Genomic DNA, 21,278 nt, shown 5'->3' with positions numbered 1-21,278 from the left:
CTAATACATGAGACACCCTTAGAACAGGGCCTGGCCCGTGGTTGGCTCTCAAGCTCTCATCAGCCTGTGATCACGTTGGATCCTTGAGGCTGAGGCAGGCTGAGGCTCCAGATAGAGGCCAAGTTGTCCCAGCGGCAGAGAGGAAAAAACTGAAGAAGGAACCAATTAGAAACTGTTCCTGTAGGCTTCAAAGAGAGGGAGAGATGAAATCTGATGGGAAAGAGGGAATTCACATCCTTAGTGTAACAGGTTGGCAAACAGGCATTGGGCTCTTCCTTCTCAATCACCAGAGGCCAAGATGCAGGTGCCTACCACCTGGGCTGGATGGAAGTGGGGCGTTTCTCTGGGCTGGCATTTATAGTGTCACCACTGTTGTCCAATTATGAGCACGAAGAGAGATTCCCACTGCCTTTGCACAGTTTCTCAATCACCCAGGAGAGGATTATTGATATATTCCCAGCATCCTCTCTATAAACTTCCCCAACCTCAGTCTCTGCCTTGGAAGAAAGATGGGGGTAACCGGGGAAGGTGGTGGAAGGCAGCCGTGTCGTGTTGCAGTGAATCTTTCCTAGAAGCCCTGCCTGCTTTCCTAGAAGAGGAGACAGCTGAGCTCATCAGCTAGGGCTGGAATGGCCCAGAAAGAATCCTTTCCAACCCCCAGAAGACCCCTCAGCAGCTTGGGAAAAGAAAGGCTCACTGGGGTGCTTTATCTATGGACGTGGGACTGTCAGACTGGGCTTCTGGCGACACAGTAGACCAGCTGAGAAGGAAGGAAAGACGCCTTTTGGAGGTGGGACAAACATGTTGCCTAAGGGGAATCTTGTGATTGGCTCAGCTCCCCAGCCCCACTCTCTTTAGAGAGCTGGCTCCAGGACTTTTCATATGCATCAGAGACTATAATCTCCTCTCCCAGAAACCCCGTTAAACTGAGAGTGAGTTAGTGTTCTTCCCCACCTACTTTTAATTTCTCTTGCTTCTTTGCACGGTTTAACCCTCATACGCATTCCCATGACATTCCCCTTGAACTCATTCTCTTCCATGAAGTCTTCCTCTACTGGCCTCTTCCAGAAGCCTAAGGGCCTCAGCAGATAGCAAGAGGGTCTTAGACTTTGCCTTGAAATGAGAATTTCTTCCTTCTTGACCTCATCATCCAAAGGCCGCTGAAGATGTGCGTGGGGCCACTAGGATGAGAAGGGGGCGATGGCATGGGAGATGGCCACCGATCTGCTCCACCTAGGTCCAGCTTCCCAGTCCTGAAGCACCTGCCCTTCCACCTCAGAGCACATTTCCCTTCTGGCTTCCTCTGGGCTAAAGTGCCAGCGATATGGAAACTGGAGGTGTCTAAGGCACACCCCCCACCACGTGGCAGCTTGGGTTTCTTGAAGTTGAGCTGAACTGGGAACCAGTGACCTAGATTGTGCCCCAGATTCTCTACTGGGAGTTTGCTCAGTGCTCTCCTCTGGCCAGGCCAAGCACAATGTAAACTACTTGGCATGAGGGGGGCCCTGGGCCTTTGTGCTATTCCTCTCACAATTATCTACTCTAATGGAGCAGAACAGCGTCACTGAAAATACGAAACATGGAAGATGATTCCAAATGATGGATGATTCAGACCAGAATGCACGCTCCCAGTTGCCTTTACTGCTTTACCCTTGCTAATTACAAGCTTCCACAGCTATTAGAGTAATCTTGCCTCTCCTGTCGAAAAGATGACCAAGTCAAAGAGGAACCAGTTAAGGGACCCCGTTTTGTCTGAAAGAACGCATCTGTGAGGAAATAAGTTGAGCACAGCTATCTTTTTACATTGGTAGGTGTTTCTGTGGATTGAGAGAACTTTCAGGGCTGCTCAAGCTTGAGTAGATTGTTTGTCTTTGTGTTCTGAGCAAGGGTTGGAAAGTCAACTGTGATAGAGTTTATCTGGCCCACAAATGACCGATAGCTTCTGAGGAAGGACTAAGTGACTTATGACCAGGACAATGAAGCAGGCTGTGTTAGTCTCCCCAGTATGTACGAATTGTTATCTACAATAGCAAAAAAAAAAAATGGCCACAACCTAAATGTTCACCCACAGGGTATTAGTTGAATGAACATCTGTATGATGGAAGACTAGGCAGTCATTAGAATTATGGGCTAGAAGAAGGCTTAATCTCACGGGAAAATGTTCACAACATATCATTAATGGGAAAAGCAGATTATAAGGCAATACGCATAGGATGTAGCAGTTTTGCAAGAAAAAATATATTGTGTACATTTTTTAACTGGAAGAATACATATAAAAACATTAATAGTGCTGTTTCTGAGTATTAAGATTTGGCCTGACTTTAATTTTCTTTCTTGAATTTGTCTCTATCCTTCAGATTTTCCCCTATGAATACATATTATTCCAAAATCAGGAAAAAATTTATATTTAAAAAAATGATTATCTGAGGGATCAACAGATGTGTTTCCTGTTTCTTATCCCATGTCTATTCTCCATTTTATTTTGGAGATTCAAATTCCTCAGCCCTTCCCACAACAGATACTGATGCAGCAGGAGGCCGAAAGTAGCTGATGTCCTAAACAACAGCACCAAGGTGAGTTAGTCACTGACAGTAACAGCTTTGGAAAGATTTCATTTCCACCTGACACTGGGAATTAATTGTATCCAAATCATTTTTTTTTTCTAATCAGGGCCGAGCTTCTCCAAGGGAATCTTTAATATGTATAAAGGGGCTCACAGAGGACAATTATAAACCCCGACAGCTGCTCCGTGGGTTTTCAAACAAGCATGAGTCATCCCTTCCCCAGGGCCTTTTTACAGCATCCCGTCCCTTCGAGTTTTGAAAACCTGCTGTCCCAGTGAGATGGGAAGGAGCCGGGAGAGCCACGGCCCTGCTTCTTTTATGGAAGGATGATGAGGGGAATTGGAGAGAACAAAACTGAGGGACTAAGGCAATCCTGCTCAGTGTGTCTAGTTCCTAGGACAGGGTCTCTCGTGGAGGAGGGAGGACCCAGAGAGCGGACGCAGGGGGTAAGAAATGAGTTCATAGGAGAGAACAGTGGGACCGAGGGAAAGTCCGCTGCCGAACAGAGACAGACCTTAGCGCACACCGTTTCTGCCACGGGTTTTAGATAGCTGCTTCTCATCACCACCTCCGTCCTAAGCAAAATGGCCTAGACTATCTCCCTCCTCACCACAGGAACCGGCACTACAAGTATTCCTGCTGTCCCGAAGGCACCGTTCCTGTCGACGGCAGATCTTACAGTGACGGGGGCACTGCTGCCCTCCCCGGCCACTATTCCCACCGCCACCCCGGGGGGTGCCACATTACCCGACTGGGGCAGAGTCAGATGGTGGCTTTGCTCAGTCAGCCTGTCCTCGGAAATTTCATTCCCCTATTGTATTGGAAAATTCCTCTTGTGCTTGTCATTGCACATATCAGGAGACCAAGGTTTCCATTTTCTCAGAAGTAATTAACCAGCTACTGTCATTGAGACGGAGGTTGTTCCTGGAATTTTTTATTCATTCTTTGAAAACTATAATCCAACCCCAAGAGACGAAGTCTGAGGCAGGGGCCTGAGTTCTCCCAAAGCAGAGAAATAAGCTGAGGCTGGGCCCGGCTGTGTCCACACCCACTCAGCCCCACCACTGAAATCATTTCATGTCATCTGCTCTTGCTTGTCTGGGGACACCTAGAGATGGCGGAATAGAGACCGCTGAAGGAAGGGCCAGCTGAGGAGGACTTTCCCTGTAGGATAGGGCTCCCACCACCTTGGCCCTTGATAAGAATCCTCAAATATATATATAAATAAAAGGAGATAGACCTAGATCGACCCTGATGGAAGGAAGTCTATCCTATCCTTGCCAGATCACCAAATAGGGAGGTGTTCACTTTTCAGATGACTGACACAGAAATATGAAGTACTGTGTTTTAGGGGGCACAAACCCAACAGATTAAACAGAGGATCCTCACTGTTTCAGTTCCTGGGATTTGCTAAAGCAAGGAAGTCAGCTTGAAAAAATAGACGAGGATCCCCTTTGCCCGAGAGTGCCATAGCGGGCTCCTTCTGATTTGAAATCTAAATTCTCCAGTGCAAGTAGCTTCTGGGGAAGAGAGATCTACTTGTGCACAAAACAGTGCTATTGGAAGGAAATCCTGAGACCCTACTATCTTATTATCAAAGCTGATGAAGGTGAAGCTTTCAGCTGAGCTGTCAGACCATGCAAAACAGACCGACTCAAACCTCTTCATTCATTCCCCTGTCTGTTTAACAAACAGCTATTGAACACCTTGTAAGTACGTGAACCAAATATTATACACTACTTACCGTCCCCTCTAGGAGCTCACAGCCCGAGAGGATGGCATTCAGGGAAACTGAGAAACTGCAATAGATTACGGTTAGAGCCTAAAACAACGTTAGAAGAACAAGCCCCAGAGCACAAAGACAAGGGCTGCTCATTCTACCCACGGCTTCTGGGGCTCTTCACAGTAAAAGAGACTTGTAAGTTGGGGTTCACAATGAGCAGGAGTTTTCCAGGCAGCTGAAGTGATGTTTTCTTTGCAGACATGCGTGTGTTTCACTATGCATCTGAGCTCCAGGGAGTCAGGATGCAGTGGCTGTGACAGTGGACGACAGCCTTCTGGAGAACATACACACCTCCACCCATCAGGAGCCGTGGCCACTCTTCGGCAGTGAGCCCGCCCAGGGGGCTGGTGACCCAAAGCAAGCCTTCATGTTTAATGCAGCCAGAAGACATCTCAGACCAGAGTCCTGAAGCCAGCGTCATATTCATCCAGGGACGGTTCCTTCTCAGGAAAATGAGGGTCCAGCTCTACTGAAGCACGTAGGCAAATATGCCTGGGCAAAGATTAGAAAGGGCTTGCCCAAGGGTGGGTCCAAACCTGCCATGGGTCTCAGTCCTTTGGTTATGCTCCTCCCTCCTCTACCTGTCCCCTTTTCACCCAAGCATCTGATGAACATGCACTCAGGGCTCAAGACTCGGTTCAAATGCCACCTCCTCTAAGAAGATTTTCTCAACATTCCCAGATCGAATGGTCACCTCCTTTATTACCATACCCCCCCCCCTTGGCACCTGAGCCTTTTACCTGTATCAGAAGTCACCGCATTCTTCTATTTACACATCTGTCTGCCTGAGGGCACCATCTCTGTAACCCCAGTGCCTACCTGAGTGGCTAGTGAACTTTTATTGAATGAATGTAGACTGCACTTGTGTACTGAGCATGCCCTGGAGTCTTTTAATAGAGCAGAAGATAGTCTATTGCAAAGTCCTTCCTGATAAAAATCACTGAGTGTCTAACACATATAAAAATATCACATATAATGAAACTAAAGTGTGACGGGAAGTAAGTACAGAATTGAGTTTGTGGTGGATCTTGGAGTGTAAATCCCAGCCAGGATCGTGCTGAGACCGGAATTCCTCGGAGCCCCTGGGCCACCCCAAATCAGACAAAATTCTAAACAAGCCAGAGCCCCACTGAACTCTGGTGCTGGGCTCCAGAGTGTTCTGGAAGGTTCTCCTGGGCTGTGCCTCCAGAAGGTCAGGGCAGGGAGAAGCCCCACAGGCCCAGGGCAGTGTCAGGTTCCCCCTTTGCTGTCAGCAGGCATGGAAGAGCCTTGAGGAAAATGGAGTATTATTATTTGTTTGTTTTTACAGTGACTCATCTGTCGTAACTGGGTTAAAGTCCACTTAGAGAAAAGGAGAACAAAAGACCTCCTGTTAGTGCTGGAAGTTTGCCTCTTAAGATATCACTGAGAGGAACTTGGAAGAAAAAAACCCCAGCAGGGCAGAGGAAGCTGCAGGCCTTGAGGAACACAGCGGCACTTTGGAAAGGCAAACACGGCGGCTTTCATCTCCAGCGGGCTATCTGAGCTGGCCTCTCCCTCCACTGCTCTGTGACCCGCTGTAGCGCTGACCCTCGGATGCCGGCCAGTGCCTTATTCCCACACTCTGTGAACACAGGGAGGCTGCCAGGAGCTGTGGCAGTGTGGGCAAATCTCCATATCCAACCAAAACGCCAGGCTGAGAATGATGATGATGATGATGGGACTAATACCTAGAACTTACTAGGTGCCAGACTGTTCTAACATTATATATCATAATTCATTTCATAATTTCCCCAGCTGCAGCAGAAAGGAGATGCCACGAGGCAGAAATGTGGCTCTGCCCCCTTTGGGAAGCCCACTGGCCTCAGTGTTGCTGGAAGAACCATGGGGCTTGTAGGCTCCCAAAGGCAGTGGGACCAGCTTTCCAAAGGGCGTCTTCCAGGGTGCAAACTCAGGCCATCTGACTCCAAGACCCAAGGACTCACCCTTTCCTCTCTTCAAATGCAAAAAAAAAAAAAAAAAAAAAGTCGGAGAAAGACACGACTTCACAGTTCTCTTCCCACAACCTGCCTCAGCCCACCCTTCCCCCCGATGTTCAACCTGCACCCATGACCTTTATCAGTCAGCTCCATGGAAATGTTATTCTCGCCCTCGGCCACCCAGACCACGGGGTGAGTCTGCACCTTGATTGCCTATTCTGCTGTTGGCCCACTTCACCCTTATTGTAAGAAGCTGGAATTTCTCTGTTCCGTGGCTGTGAAAGAGGGATGGGGACAAGAAAAAGAAGTCTGAAAGTCCCAGGTCCTTTCTCCATTCAGAAGCCCTTCACATCACCTTCTTTCTTCCCAGGGGTCTGCTGGTCCTCCAGAGATGAGGCCTTGGCTGTGGGTCCCAGGCCTCTGCCTTGCAGGCTGGCTGGGCCTTCTGGGTCTCCCAATTCATATAGTCAACACTAATCATTCCATTTCCTGAACAAGACATGTCTTTGGTAATTTCTGATCAAACACCAAGGATTCTTCAACGGAAACCTCAAAATGAAAGTGTTATTATGCTAATCTATCCTCTCTTTCCTCATGAATATTCATGTTCCATGGCATGCAGCAGAAACCACCTACATGCTGTAGCAGGCACCCTAGTTAAGCTGATCCTGTGCAGGGCTGGTCCTCCAGTTTTCTGTGACTTTGAGGGAATTATTCCCACGAACGAGCAAGGCCTCCACAAACAATGGGTTGAGGTGAAGACTCAAAAGAAGCCGATCGAAATGCTCTTTGGGATACTTCTCACTTTGGCTAGAGTCTCCCGGGGATCAGGCCCCTGGTGGAATCACTGGAGATTGAGGGCTTAATAAAACCCTGGTTTTGGGCCAACAAGCCGGTGGCCCCTTGAATCTCCCAGGTCCACCCAAGTGGCATAAACACTGGACTGGGAAGGTGAACCACTTAGCTGGTCCCACAAGAGCCAGTCCTCATTAGGTAAGAGCCTGAGTATCGCTAGCTCCCAGGGCTCGTCGGGCATAGGCAGGCCCAATCCCGGAAGTACAGCATGACTTTAAGGTAATGGTCCCCACGTGTGCACTCTCTGCGGCTGCAGCTGGGGGGCTTTGCAGACCACTTCCACCGTTGTGATCTTTAGGATTCTCTTCCTTTCTTGGCCCAATAAAATCGAAACTCACCACCGGAAGTGACCAAATCACCTTCTCAGTGGGCTGTCCTTGATTATTCTTTTCATTTAGAGATCATTTTGCTTTTGAGCAAATGGCTGGATCTTGCACAGCCCAAAGCATAAGGATTGGGGGTATTGCCCTACTTCAGGGCACTAGAGAATTTCTTGTGTGGGGCAACCCACAAAAAACAAGTGGAACAACTGCGTGCTTTCTTGAGTTTGGCAATTTTGTTTTTTCCTAGATTCAGCATTTGCTCGGGACCCTTAAGGACTCAGCAGAGAAAGCTGCCTAGATGCCCATGTGGTCCAGGACTGAGCAAACAAAAGATCCATTCCTGAGCCCCACAGCCGGCTGGCCCTTAGAATCCCTCTGGGATTATCCTGCAGTCACCCCCTGAAGCATCAGACTCTGTAGTTGGTCTCATAGCCAAGTTTCACCAGCAACTTGGGGGGCCTGGCAAGATGCGGGTGATTTAAGAATGGCCTAACAGCGGAAGGGGTGGAGCCAGATACAGCACCTCCCACCCCGACTAGCTCTGTGACCCTGGTTGGCAGCATTATTCTCATCTTGGCCACAGTGTCTGTGGCCTATAAATATAATGATGATAACTACCACCAATTTTTCCCTAAAGGAGGCTGCGAGAGTGAATTAATTAATGTTTATTGAGCACTTGGAGTTCTTTGGAGAAAGGCCTTTATAAATATAAGGAATGATTAAAGGATATCAGTTTGCCAGCTCTCAGAGGAAGTACTTAATGGGATCAGGGGTGAATATCTTGATGACTGAGTTTCATTCTTTATTCAAATATGCACCAGGCTCCCATCACTCAACTCTGCTGTCCACTCTTGTTATTATCCTGGTGTTTTTCATTTCCATATCGTAGTAGGGTCCAACAGATGTTATCCACCGACCCTGCCTACCCAACTGCCTCCTTCCCGTACACCAGCCTCTGTCCCCTCCGCTGAGGTTACCGAGGCTACCAAATTGTCAAGCCCAGTGGCTTTTTCTCATTCTTTATTTTCCTTGCCCTTTCTGGAGCATGATACTGGTCACTACCCGCTCCTCACCCTTGAAAATCTTATTCTGCGGTATCCTCAAACCCAACCAGTCTAAACTGGTTGGGTTTGAGTCATCAACGTCCCCAAGCCAATTCCTACCCTAATTGCCCTATTTCTCTTCACCATTCCCGTGGAGCCCAGCCTCCAGATCTCCCTCTCCATTACCACCCCTCAGTGCAGGCCCTCGTTGTCCCAACCTGCTTGGTCCTTGCAAAAACCTGTCCCTGGCCGGTGGAACCTCCAGACTCTAGGCAGGTGTGACGTGTATGTCCCTGAACTGCCCCCAGACGTCTCTACACCACCTTGGCCTCTGGCTCTCCTGTTCCCAAACCCACCTAAGTCTCCTGTCCCCTTCCTGTTTTCTGCTCCATGCACCACAGGACATGCCTGTCCACCTTCCTGCCTGGTTCCCAGACCCAGCTTGCACTCTTGCTCCCAAAAAGCTGTCTGAACCAACTGAAAGTCTAGCAACACAGGTCCTTTTCTAGGATACCATGGCAGACATCCCCCCAACAGACACAGACACATATATACTTGCATAGATAGCCACACACAGAGGCACACAAACATACAAAGAGATGCAGGTACACACACAGGCCCGCACAGACCTTCAGACAAAATGCACAGACACACACACTCTTGTATAGACATACACAAACACACAGATACTCAGTTATAGACACAGACATACACATATGGACATGCACAGAGGCGCACACACAGACACACACACCCAGTAGGCATGCACATAATGACACACACAAAGGCACAAATGTGTATACACACATATCCATTTTTGCTGCATTCCCAGCATCCTGACAGTCTGGAGGCAGAATTCCCTCTTCCTCAGGGAACCTCAGGCTTTTCTCTTAATGCCTTCAACTGATTGGATGAGGCCCACCCACATCATGGGTGGTCATCTGCTCTGCTCAAAGTCTACTGATTGAAATGTTAATCTCGTCTAAAAATTACCTTCACAGAAACATGTAAACTGCTGTTTCACCAAATATCTGGGTACCATGGCCTAGCCAAGTTGACACACACAATTAACCATCACACCACCCACCTGGTAAGCCAGTGCGCATATAGATCTCCTAAACGTCACTCTCATCACAATGGTCCCCTGCTCTAAAACCTAAACACCTTCACCCCTGACTCATAGCAGAAACAAGGTAAATACTTGTTGAGTAAATGAATAACGAATAGCCTTGGTGATGGGCACCCCTCAGCTCAATGCAGCAAACCATTCTGAGAGCCCTACAGTGCGCTTTGCCAGGAGCTGAGGATCCAAATATCAAAAGCCACTCTACGTGTCACTTGTCTTCTCCTCCACCTTCTCAAGGCCAGGCCCGTGCAGCAGATGTCTCTAATCCCCACAGTACTTTAGACAAAGCAGGCCCTCAATTACTTGTGGATTAATTAATTTGATTCCTTTTTACTGATCTCTATATCAAATTTACCTGCGATTTTAGGGCCTCATTATGAAATTATGAATTGCCATACCAGTCTGTTTCCACTTTTATTTTTAAGGTGCAGATGTTAAGAGGTATTTTCATACTCAGGAAGGGGATATATACCCCAGAACATTGACCGTGGTCTCTAGGGGTGGAAATGTGAGTGGCTTCTATTTGATTTTTTATTCTTTTCTGTGTCTTCCAATGTGTCCTCCGTGACCATGTGTTACTTTTTTTAACCGTAAGAAACAGGACCAGTTTTTTCTTTCATCTTTTCCTTTATGAGTATGAGGAGATGGGGGTCCTGCTCTCGATACTTTCTGGGGGTCCTCAGCATATCTACTCAGCCTTTGAAAAGAAAGCGTTCTGGGACGTCCTTGTAAAAATCCATGAGGTCATAAAAGGTAAAGTGAACTGCAAACGGTTGTTCTGTTTTGATTATGTTCAAGTGTCAGGTAACATGGAACTTTTAATAAAAGCCTTCGGGGAGTTAAAGATTACGGCTGCTGTGAAACTGTTGTCGGGACAGGACAGGGAACACAGGTACCCACGTCTCGCCTCGGGCCTCTCCTCCAGGCCTGCCAGTCGCCTGTCAGCGTGTTGTCAGGCTGCGTCTTGCCCGGGGAGCACCACCAAACAGTGGGGAAAGCGACTGTTCCTTGAACTTTGCTTCAGGCCCCGCCTGCTGGGATCTCGGGAGGGAAGCATTCACCTCTAGCCCAAATGAACTGGAGCGTCAAAAAAAATCCACAGCCTCAGGCCCTGAACTTTGTACTTCTTAGACTGCCAGAATCCCTGGCTGCAGGGACTCCCAAAGATGGGAAGGGGAAACCAGAGAGCCCGAGGAATGCAGACTCCTTGTGGCTGGAGAGTCTGAGAGCGGCCTTGGACGTGGGACCAGCTGTACGGGGAGCAGCTGGGCTAGTGTGCGAAGGTGGGTGACCCAGACCGGGAGGCCAGGGCCGCTCCAAGGCTGCGATTCCAAGAAACTCCCCCTGCACCAGGCCAAGTGTGTGAAATCCCCCTCATTCTGGACGGGAGCCTGCACAAATTGCTGGAGTTTCCAGTGTGATATTTGATAAGTGCAAATGGGCTGAAAATGTTCTCGAGATTTTTCAGTTTTGTACAATTAGTGGTGGCCGCCGAGGCCCGTCTCACCGCCCACAGCATCCCGCCAGTGAAGGCAGTTTGTCCTGGACCACTTCAACCCCGCAGTAAGGCCTGCAGAGGAAAGCAGAGCCCAGCTCCACATCCTAACAGGCGTACACCCCCTGCAGCCCTTCCTGGGCCCTGTCCAGGCAGAGAGAGAGCAGTGGCCCCCAAAATGCCCCAGGGGCAGCACAATGGCCCCCAGACAGGCTGCCCTCTTTGCTCCCTTTTAGTCACCAAATGTCAGAGCTGGAGGGAATCTTAGGGCCCGTCGACCCAACCTCCTCACTCGGGTTCAAGCTCCCCGACGCAGGGCAGGGCTGGCTCTGGGCTCTGTACCTTTGGGTTCCCAGAGCCCAGCACACAGTAGGGCTCCATTAATGAGTAGTGAGTGAGTGAGTGAATGACGGGATTGACTCCTCTGTTCTCATTTTACCTTCACAGAGTGACACTTTGGACAGGTCACATCTTACTCTGTCCCCTCAGCTTGTCGGTGGAATGCGCCCACTGCCGTGTGTCCCCTTCCCTCCTCACAGAATCCTTGGCATGGAGCCGGCCACACCCTGCAGCTCCCCAGGTGCCCCTAGGCTGGCTGGAGCAGAGGCCTCGGTCCCTGTCACAAGTGTCTCAGGAGCAGCGTCTATAGCAAGGATTTACTATCATCAGGCTCTGCCCTCGTTTCCTAGGGCTGCTGTAACAGTATCACAAACTTGGTAAAGCTTGGCTTAAAACAGCAGACATTTATTTTCGCACAGTTCTGGAAGCTAGAAGTCTGAAAACAAGGTATCGCAAGGTTGTCTCCTTCTGGAGGCTCTGAGAGAGGATCTGTTCCAGGCCCCTCTCCCAGCTTCTGACAGTTGCCCACAATCTTTAGCATTTCTTGGTCTATAGCTGCATCCTCACCCCAATCTCTGCCTCCATCTTCACATGGCATTTTCCCTGTGTGTCTCTTTCCTCTTGCTACAAGGACAGCAGTCATGTTGTATTAGGGGCTGGGGCTCACCCTACTCCAGTACGGCCTCATCTTAACTAATTACATCCACAATGACTCTATTTCCAAATAAGTTCATATTCTGAGATTCCAGGAAGGACATGAATTTTAGGGAGACACTATCCAACCCAGAACAGCCTTCCTACCCCCTCAGCAAAGTTCTGTCTTGTTCTTCACCTCCCCCTGACCCCGCAACCTCACTGCCCTTTCCTTTAGCTGGGGCTGTGGGCTTCTGGAACTCAGTCTCACCTAGTCTAAGCAGCAGTTGAGAGGTAGAGGGGAGGAAGCTGTCTGGCACTGTTTCCCTTCCTTGGACATGGGCCCTCTGGGTCTCCTGTACTCCCAAGTCTGAACTGTAAGGCAGTGCACCCAGCTCACACTGCATATTAGAATCCTCCAGGAAGCTCTTCAGACTCATGGGGCACTAAACACACGCCCAGGATTCTGGCTCACCGCGTTGAGGTGGGACCTGGCCTCGGTATGTTTCAAAAGCTCACCAGGTGATTCTAATGTGAAGCCTGGGATGCAAACAGCTCTCTCCTTAGCAAAGGGAATGCAGCCCCCTCCCCGCATTCACCGGCAGTATGGGTTTCTGCAGCTTACTGCCTGGCGGCCCGAATACCCAGTAGAAAACTCTCCCACCCCGTTCCCAGGCAGCAGGAGAGTGCAAATATGTACATACTTTGCAGGGGAGGGAGGGGGAACCAAAACAGACAGCAGGGACAAAATTTCCTTGACGATTCCTGTTTTAAAGTTTGAATTTTGCATCCTCTTCTAGAGTATAGACATCTTGTTTTACAATTTTTTTGTAAATTGATTTTTTTCCCCTCCAGAAATATCCAAGTACAGAAATGAGGCTCCAGAAAGATGTGCCATGTTTATACTCCTTGACACATTATTAGTTTCCCTTGAGTTTCCTGACTTTGAAAAGCCCGGCCACAGAGTTAGAAGGAACAGCAGCCGATCTGTTTAAACTTGGGAAGGAATTGCATCTTGCAGAGGAAAGCCTGTACCCCAGAGAGATTAAGGCACTCACCCAAGATGACACAGTTTGTTATTAACTGAATGGGAACTATACCTCGGGACCCACGTTTTCCACTGCACTCACCTATGTCAACTGCTGACTTGCTCTGTCACCTCGGATAGATCTCTTTTCCTCTCTGTGTCAGTTTTCCTGCCCATAAAATGCTGATGCTATCTGTTCTGCCTCAGGTGAGAGGGTGTGTGTGGAGGCACTTTAAAATTATATGTAAATGGACTTCCCTGGTGGCGCAGTGGTTAAGAATCGCCTGCCAATGCAGGGGACGTGGGTTCAATCCCTGGTCCGGGAAGATCCCACATGCCACGGAGCAACTAACCCCATGCGCCACAACTACTGAGCCTGCGCTCTAGAGCCTGCAAGCCACAACTACTGAGCCCACGCACCACAACTACTGAAGCCTGTGCACCTAGAGCCCATGCTCTGCAACAAGAGAAGCCACCGCAATGAGAAGCCTGCGCACCACAATGAAGAGTAGCCCCCGCTCGCTGCAACCAGAGAAAGCCCGCGCGCAGCAAGGAAGACCCAGTGCAGCCCAAAATAAATTAATTAATTAATTAAAAAAAAATTATACGTAAAGGCAAGTTGCTGTAATTGTGGTAATTATAGCCTAACACTTCTAGACGAGGCATGGAGGCTCCAGAAACAGAGACCCCTCCAGGGTCATGCCGAGCAGGCCACTGCCCGAGGGAAGGAAGACCAGTGTGGTGCCACTTGGCCCTCTGAGCCAGCTGAGAGGTCCAGGCAAGCTCCCCGATGTTCCCGTCCCAGGACAAGCTGAGGCCTGGGAGCTCACACCCATGCTTCACTTTGCTCTCAACGGGTCCAAACTTCTACCTGCCCAGCCCCGGGCCTCGGTAACAGGCTACGAAAGCATTTCCCCTAAACGACCTTCCTGCCCAATCCTGAGAGTGTCTCTTCAAAATGGTAAGGCATGGAAAAACGACTAGCAAACAAGAGCAGTGCCTGCATCTTCTCTCTCCTTTAACGAGGCCGCAGAGACCTTTCCCCACAGCCCGTCCCTTCCAGAGGAAGTGGGCGAACCGCCGCTCCAGACCCCTCCCTCGCTGTCCCAGGCCTGAGCGAGGCTCTGCAGCCCACATCTGCCCTTTTCTGTTTATACTGAGAGATGAGCTTCTGCTGAGCTTAAGTGCAGTTCTGGCCCTTTTGTTTGTTTTTAAGTCAAGTTACAACTTTGCTCCTGGATTTATTGCAAATTCCATTTATCTTCTGCCCGGGGTCTCTGCAGAAATCCTCTTGAGCTCTCCTCCCCTCCTGTGGACACATAACGAGGGGGCGCAGGGAAGGGACAAGGAACACAAGGACAACGGACAGACGGACACAGGGGAGGACACCCCGAGAAGGGCCAGAGGCCGTCCCTTGTGGCTCTGGGGAGAAAGAGTGAGGCTGGCGACACAGGATTGGCCATAGGTCACCCGGGGAGGCTAGGCCAAAGGAAAGCCAGCACCCAACTTCCTGCCCCCTTCCCGCAAAGACCTCCACAGGGAGGAAGAGCTGGGCTGAAAGGCAAAGAAATCCCAGGACTTAGTGGAGGGAATAAAGAAAGGTTGGTTCTCATTTGGAGGGAAGGAGCCATGGTTTCTGACAGGGGTGGTATGAGCTCGGTGGTCCCAAGGACCTGGAAAGGATCACATGGGGCTGTCTGACAAGGGCTGAGGGTCTGAGGGTTGGCCATGGGCATGTGCCCGTGGAGGCCACATAGGCCTGGGGAGGCCGACTGGGAGGTCCCAGGGCCCGGCTGGGCACCAGCACAGCATCTGGAGTTCCTTTCCCTCCTCTTTCCTCCCCAGACACCACTGGTTCCCCGAACTGCTGATGAAGAGCAAACAACCACAAGCTGAAGCTCACCAGGGAGAGAAAGAGAATCCAACTGAGCAAAGCAACCTGCAAGCCGGGCATCCGGCCACGCTGCTGGCTGGTCCTCCCAAGGCAGGAAGAGCCGACAGCCTGTCCTAGCAGAGTTCCTTGGCTGGGGGTGTGCAGGGGACATTCACCGGCCGCACAATGGGCCTCAGAGTTTGGGGCGGGGGTGCAGATCCCAGAGGCTGGGAAAGTGGGACCTGCTGGAACCTCAGCGCCTAAGGGCCTAACCTGAGAACGGGGTTTTAATCTGCCCTGGCCCAGGAGAGTGGCTGCAGGTGGCTGGGTGACCGCAGAGTGCCCTTGAGCAGGCTCCGGGGCTGTGGCTCGGCCGCTGAAGGAGTCCCCTCTCATGCCCTCCCCTCCATGTCACAGTCCAAACACGTGAAACTCAGGCCTCAGCGTCCCAGCCCAAGACCTCACTCGAGGAGCCTCAGGAATAGGGGTTGAGACAATGAGAACAGGGCAGGCTCCTCTGCCTCTAGGACCCATCCTGGCCTCCAAACAGGTGCTATTGCACATGAGGAGAAGGACTTTCCCCAGCAATTTCACAGGCCAGGCCCTGGGCTCCACCCCAGCCGGTGCTGTTGGGCCCTGGCTCTTCCTCATCACTTGTCGCTCTACCACGAGACCAGCCTCCCCTCCCCTGTTCTGTGGCCGCTCCTCATCTCTCTGGCCTCCGCCGGGTCCCCTTCTTTGCCCCTAGCCACCCACCTCTGAGACCTTCTCTGCTGATGGCTCTCAGACCACAGCCTCCCCCCTTCACATCTTCCTTTCTCCTGTTCTCCCCTCTAACCCTGTCTCTTGTGCCCCGCACCCCACCCCATGTCCCTTTAGGAGCTTGCCCTCCCACCAGGCCCTGAGGGGGGAACAGCTGCCACCCTGGCCACCCAGCTTACCTGAGTCCTGCTCTGCTCTCAGGCCAGCAAGTCAGCCAGACCACTGTCCCTGAGCTTTCACTGTCCTCAGACCACCCCCCGAACCAGGCCCCACGTCTACCTTCTGCCTACAGAATTTCTCACCGCCCACCTGACCAAGAAGGTCCAGGCCTTTCCACGGGGAATCCCTCAGTCTCCTTTCCCCCACCTCACGGCTCCTTCACATCACCCTTCCCTCGGTCTGAGTGCAGCTGACATCCCCGCCTCCTTTGCACAACTAACTTACTTTCCTGGTCCAAGATGGCACCATGGGCTCCCATCTCTTCCAGACCATGTCTCTTCTGCCCTAATTTCTGGGTCAGAAGCTGCATGTTAACAGGATTCCTTGTGATCCGAATGTACATTCACGCGTGAGAAGCATGGCCACATCTTCCTTATCCTAAAATGACTTCCTTTGGCCCTGATGCCTCTCAGCTTACCATCTTTTTGTTCTCGTTCCCTTTATTACAAACGTTTTTATAGGGTCCTTTACACCTTCTGCTTCTACCTCCTCTCCTCAGGACTTGGCAACTGGCGCTGCTCCAGGGCCATTTCACAGGCCTTCCTCACAACAGTGGCCCAGGAGCCACCTTGCGTCCTCCTCCTCACATGGCCTGGCCCTCCTCCTACCACTGGGATTTATTCCTCAGGCTCCTGGTTACTGCCTGCCAGGCTCCCGTTTTCCCGTCCGGTGCTCTTTACCTGCTGTCTATCTCATCCCCGCCCATAGCTTCAACCATTGCTTCCATGAGCCCCAAATCTCTAGCTACCCAAATTTCCACATTTCTGCCTGCCTGCCAGCCATCTCTACACAGACTCCCTGTAGGCATATCAGAGTCTTTCTGCACAAAACTCAATTGGTCATCTCCTCTCTAAACCCATCTCTCTTCTTGAGATTGCCTGTCTCTGTTTATGAATCTCCACTCTCCCCATTGCCCAAGCTCAAAACCCTCAAAATTGTCCTCATCTTCTTCTTCTCCCTCTCCTTGCCCTTCTGATCAACCTCCTGAAGTCTGCAGCGTCTTCTTTTGCACTATTTTTTATATCCCTCCCCACCCCAATGTGGCTATCTAAATTCAAGCCATTATCAAGTCTCCCCTGGACGTTTGGGCTCCCCTCTCGTGGTCCACCTGCCCTTGAACACAGAGCTGACCATAGTGGTCCATTTCCCTTTCAGAAACCCATGTGGACCCCACACTGCTCATGGCTCCCCGGGGGGTTGGCGGGGAGAGACCCGGCCTGCCTTCCAGCCCAGTCCTCACTGCTGCCACTATCACTTAGCGGATAGTGACCGAGGACCTACTGTGTGATGTGCACCTGTGCTCTAGTCATAGCTGCCTACTTTCTAGTCCCAGAACTTACCACCCTGCCCTCACCCAGTTTGCTGGTTCTTCTTTTTTTTTAATGTCCTTTTTTAAAAAAAATTTTATTGGAGTATAGTTGATTTACAAGGTTCTTCTTTTTGTTCACTTGTTTTTCTGCCAGAGACGCCTCCTCTCCTTTGCTCCCATATCCACCTGTCAGCACCTAATCCAACCATACTCATGGCCTAGCTCACAGCCCACCTCATCTAAGAAGCCTATAAGATTCCAGAGGTAGACTCAATCTCTCCCCTTCCCCATTCTCCTTTACAGAAGTGTTTGTTTCCTATTACAACCGCATGCAAACACATGTGTGTGTGTCTCATCTCCCTGGTTGTGTGGTCCTACAGGCCAAAGAATAGTTCTTATTCAACTTTGTAGCCTACACATACTTAATAAGAGTTTGTTGCGTTTGAATCGGGTCCTGTTCCCTCATTTCACAGATGATAAAATTGTGGCCAGAGGGGCCCCAGGTTTTAGATGCTAGTTGGCAGCAGAATCAAATCCCAGCCCTAATCTCCTGGTTCCTGGTGGGGAACTCAGGAAATTAGGAATCCCAGGCTCAGCTGCCCAATGTCTGATTACACACGCCCTCTACAGAGGCATCCAACTGTCCTCAGCTCTTCTCTTCCTCCTCTAAACTGGACAGACTAGGAGCAGAACAGAAAGACCTCAGTGTGTAGCCAAGGAGCAGCCAGGGGTCACCCAGCCTTATTTTTCCGACACCCACAGGTCTACACTGAATAGCCAACAGTGAGTATAATCCTGTTTCCTTAACCTCCAGGGAAATTGCTTTCTCAACTTTTTCAGCCAAGGCCATCATCTTCTTACAATGTCTCCAGTGAAAAATCTCTCTTTCATCTCCTCTAAATCTTTCTCCTACCCTTCCAACCCTTGACACCCATGATCAATCTCCTTTCCTGTGGCCAGGTCTTCTGCAGAGGTGGGAAGAGCTTCTCCTGCCCTCCTAACAGCATCATCTGCACTACAGGAGGACTTCTGAAGCTGTAGGCTCCTAGGAGGAAATGCACCATGCAAAAATAAACAAATTAGTGTGCTTTGTAAAAGTCAGGTAGGGTACCACCTATCTGTGTAGCTGTCTACACTGGGTAGTCACACTGAAGTTCTCAAATGGGGGATTTGGGGAAAGCTAAGCTTTTTCACTTGGCGAAGGATTACATGGCTTTGTGCCTAGGCATCCCCACCCAGAACTCACTCAGCCCTCCACCACCAGATCTGGCCTGGACATCACAGTGTCTGTGAGATTCACCTTCATTTTCACGTCTCCTTGCTTTCAGTCTATCTGTGGCCTTACCTCAAATCCAGTGAAAGTTTCTCTCTTTCAGTAATAAGGAGTTGGTTCATTCATCTTCACAAAAGCTGGTGGAAGGATCATTCATGAGACTCATATCTTTGCAGTGAATTTCAAAGACCTGGCTGAGTAAATACCATTGTCATGCCAACCTACCGGGGCATAGATTGCATCAACCACTGCTAGTCACAGCAAAGGACACTTTGAAAGTCCTCCACATTACATTCTATGTAACTTGAAACAGAAAAATATTCATTTCTCTGAAGGAGCTTATGTTCTCTTTCAAGGTAAGTGGGAGAAGGCTGACCCAGGAACGGGCACTCACAGTTGAATGCTTTCACTTGCATGGGAAGTGCAGCTGTCTTGATGGGGCCCAGGAGACAGACCAATGAGGGGAGAATTCCTGTGTTTGGGATTGGGTTTGAAAAGGCTCCTGTTGGTAACAGCCGACTTACAGAAGAGCAGAAAGAATTTCCAGCTGTTGTTGTGGTGAGAGAGCCCTCCTGATTCTGACTGGGGCTGTTTTTGTGCTCTGGTCTCTCCTATCACATTTCCTGGGCTGGTTACCCCATCAAACCCCCAGTCCTATGGGCCAGCTCTGGAACCAGATGCCACTTTGCCAGCAAGAAATATAAGTTGTGCAAGGACAGATATTGTATGAGTCTACTTATATAAGGTACCTAGAAGAGTCAAATTCATAGCGACAGAAAGTAGAATGGTGGTTTCCAGGGTCTGGTGGGGGAGGAATGGGGTGTTTGTGTTTAATGGGTATGGAGTTTCAGTTTGGAAGATGAAAAAGTGCTGGAGATGGATGGTGAACAATATAAGTATACTTAATGTCACAGAATTGTTTACTTAAAACTGGTCAAACGGTACATTTTATGTTATGCATTTTTTACCACAGTAAAATAAGAACAAAAGAAATACAAGTGGGGACTCAGCTCTGGTCATAGCACTGCTGAGAGAAGACAGTCAACTTCTCAATTCCCACCTCTAAAGAGGTTGTGTGTGTGTGTGTGTGTGTGTGTGTGTGTGTGTGTGTGCGCATGTGTGCACTCACAGGTACATGCATTTGCGGGAGGTGTGGCCCTGCAGGAGTGAAAATGGAAGTACAAACAGCATAGTCAAGGAGGCGAGCATTCTGGACCAAGCCATTTAATGTCTGGGCTTCCCATGACTAGTTTGGAGGTCATTCTTCATAATGCAAACCAATGGAAGATTCTCAGTGGAAGCTGTTGTTTAAATGCCAAAAAGCCTGCATAATATTCTTGGAGGGCTTGGATGACCTGTTCAAAAATGAATTTCAGTTGTTCTAAGAAAGGCTAGATTTTTGGGGTGAGAGAAATTGGGACTAGAGTTCAGGGCCTGCCCCTGTGTGGCCGGTCATAATGCTTAATTTAAATTTAAATGCCTAAGATCAAAAGAGCGGTAAATATGAAAATGCTTTTTGTAAACAGTAAAGTACCTCATCATCATCTTTACCATCTTTATCCTTTTAATCAAGCCTGGCTGTGGGAACAAATTAGCAATGGATTTTAAAGAACTCACACTGCAGGAAAGTTTGCATAGACCCTAAAATACATGTTCACCTGCGCTGTCTGTTATAGGAGTCTTCTGGCTTTGGAGGCAGCCCAGTAGCATCCACAGCTGAGAATAAAATCAAAGGTCCTAGAAGCTAGACTTTTTGAGAAAATAGATTCTGTAGCCTTTGAGGGGAAGAGTCAAGCTAAATCAGATATTCCTGAGAAGAGCGGCACATAAAGTCTTTATCAGTATCAACACTGATATATTTCTATCAGATTCCTTATTTTCTTTTAATTCACATACCATAAAGTCCACCATTTTAAAGTATATAATTCAGTAGTTTTTAGTATATTCACAAGGTTTTATAATGATGACTACTATTATTCAGAATATTTTCATCAACCCAGAAAAAAAATCCCATATCCATTAGTAGTCACTACCCATGCCTCCCTCCTTCCAACCCCTGGCAACCACTAATCTATTGTCTGTCACTATGGATTTTCCTATGCTTTACATTTCTTATAAATGGAATTAGGACTTCCCTGGCTGTCCAGTGGTTAAGACTCTGTGCTCCCAGTGCAGGGGGTACATGTTCGATCCCTGGTTGGGGAAGATCTCACATGCCATGTGGCATGGTCAAGAAAATAAATAAATAAATAAATAAATAAATAAAAAGGAATTATACAATATATGTCCTTTGGTTGACAATTATAACTTGATTGCAGGTGCTTCTTTCACTTAACATAATGTTTTTAAGGTTCATCCAAGTTGTAGCATGTATGAGAATTTCATTCCTTTTTATGGCTGAATAATGTTCCATTGTATGGATATACCACATTTTGTTTATTCATTCATCAGTTGATGCACATTTGAGCTGTTTCTACTTTTCAGCTAATATGAATAGTGCTGCTATGAACATTCATGTACGAGTGTGGGTGGAGATGTATTTTCAGGTCTCTTGGGACCACATCTAGCAGTGGAATTGCTGGGTCATATGGTAACTCTACGTTTAACTTTTAGTGGAACTGTCAAATTGTTTTCCAAAGCAGCTGTACCATTTTACATTCTCACCAGTAATATGTGAGGGTTCCATTCTCTTCATA

This window comes from Physeter macrocephalus, chromosome 11 (genome assembly GCF_002837175.3).
Source record: "Physeter macrocephalus isolate SW-GA chromosome 11, ASM283717v5, whole genome shotgun sequence".
Classification (NCBI taxonomy): Eukaryota; Metazoa; Chordata; class Mammalia; order Artiodactyla; family Physeteridae; genus Physeter; species Physeter macrocephalus.
The sequence above is the reverse complement of the archived record's forward strand: the minus strand, read 5'-3'. Positions refer to the sequence as shown.